Source organism: Penaeus monodon, chromosome 23 (assembly GCF_015228065.2).
Source record: "Penaeus monodon isolate SGIC_2016 chromosome 23, NSTDA_Pmon_1, whole genome shotgun sequence".
In the NCBI taxonomy this organism is placed as follows: Eukaryota; Metazoa; Arthropoda; class Malacostraca; order Decapoda; family Penaeidae; genus Penaeus; species Penaeus monodon.
Window position 1 is genome coordinate 31158001 of NC_051408.1, and position 2004 is coordinate 31160004.

Below are 2004 nucleotides of genomic sequence, written 5' to 3' on the forward strand. Positions count from 1 at the left end.
CCTCCCCCTCTTTTCCTCAATTACTTTTTTTTACCTTTTTACTTTATTTAGACTACTTTCTCTCCTCTGCCTTTTTCATTTTCATTTTTTCCTCCCTCTATCTGTCTTTCTCACCCCCTTCCATAGGATAAAACCTCAGGAATTTATTCAGAGCGTATACACTATCCAGCAGATTGTGAAAGGCCTCTATGGCAGTGTTAATGGCATCAGCACAGAAGTCGTACCATCGCGTAACACGGCGCCTGTTCGCGATAACGGCCAGCGCGACCATCTGTGTGACTCGCTCGAAGTCGTAGCGCTGACTAACGGAGTCGCTAACGAACACATTAGCGAGAAAACTATTTCACATTGGAACGCTAGATCCGTCGAGATAAAGAGAGGGAGAGAGGGAGGGGGAAAAAATGAAATTGGATCCCGAGAAAAGTTATGTTCATGTCTGTATCAGATGTAATTTGTAGATGCGATTGGGTGGTTTAGTTCCTTTGGCGGAGTGTGGTCGTGGAGGTCGTCGCCGCTACGACCCTTTCACTTGTTCGTACTTGTGCTTTTCAGGTATTTATCCACCTGTTCAAGCTTCGAATTTGGTTGTTTATTCAATTAGTTTGTTTTAAAACTAACAAGATTACCTGAACGCAAGGTAGGGAGGTATTTTGACTTTCCAACTGCTGGTCGCCTTTACATATTTTTGCCCCGGTTTTGGTCAGTTTGATTTACGCTGATATTATTTTAATATTATGTTTTCCAAGTATTTTTTTATAATTATCTAATCAGATATCTAGTTCAGTTTAAAGTTTTGGGTTGTTATCAAATAAACGTTCGGATACACCGGGAGAACCGTTAACACAGATTTACCCTGCGACCTATTAAAATTCCAGAATGATTTGTTCCATGATTGACTTACGGTTCTCAGCATGGCACAGTGCCTGGCGGGGCTCTATTTGGCTAGCGTTGGTAATGTCATGCAGGAAATCATGAGTTCATAGGTCAGGAGCTGCATGATACAAAGATGACGTGCATGACACTACCAAAGGCTTTATAAGATGCCATGAAATTACCGCCACACGCATGACCAGTTTCGCAGGTGTAGGTACAAGACAGGTGTTCGTTTCTTCGTTATAAGTAGGGTGTAAATAATGCAGCTTGCCATGTGGCGTCATCCGCGTCGCTGCTTTGTTAGGTGCGGATCATTAGCAGCATTGCAAAGTGCAGTGGAATAGCTACGTGGGCGTAGCGAAGCGAAGCTGATTTTTATTTTTATTTTTTTTGCTGTCTGGTTTTCTCCCTTCCGTCTTTCCTCTTTTATTTCACGTACATGGATTTGCTTGTCTAACTCATCCCGTTTCTTTCTTTTATTTCTTGTGCCGTTGTCATTGTTTTTGCCATCGTACAGAACTTCTGAAACTATTAGTGGGCTGCACTTTCCATCACAGAACAATCAGAACTATGAGCGGGCGCACTTTCTGGCCGGCGGTGCCTCGCGTCCCCAAGGGAGGTGGCTGGTAGCAGGCGGGAGGGTGGATTTGTTGTTTGTAAATATGCTTGTAGCCTGCGGTAGCCGGTGGGTGTCCAGCGGGTGTCCACAGGGTGTCCCGAGTCTGCCCATTTGGGTGACCGCGTTAATGGGGCGAGCAGGAAGGATGTTTTGGTGTTTCTTCCCGGAGTCCTTTTGGTTTTCCTTTTGTCTTGAATGCGAATCGTGTAAATTAGAGGGGAATGGAGAGATTTTTTTTCTTCTTCTGTTGTGATGATGCCGGGATATGCTTAGAAATGTTTATTGAAATGTAATTTTAATTGTAGTACCCCTCTATGTGGTTTATATGGATACCTTTGTAAAAGTCGAGATAGGATTTAGAATGTATTTCTTAATCATTAGTTTTTATTTACCCTTATTTTATGATTTACATGTAAAAGTAATGGTGAGCAGCATACTAACGTCAACCTTCTCTCTTTCCAGCGAGGTGAAGATGTCGGAGTAGAAGGAGGGGCGAGGACCTGCACCAGTGA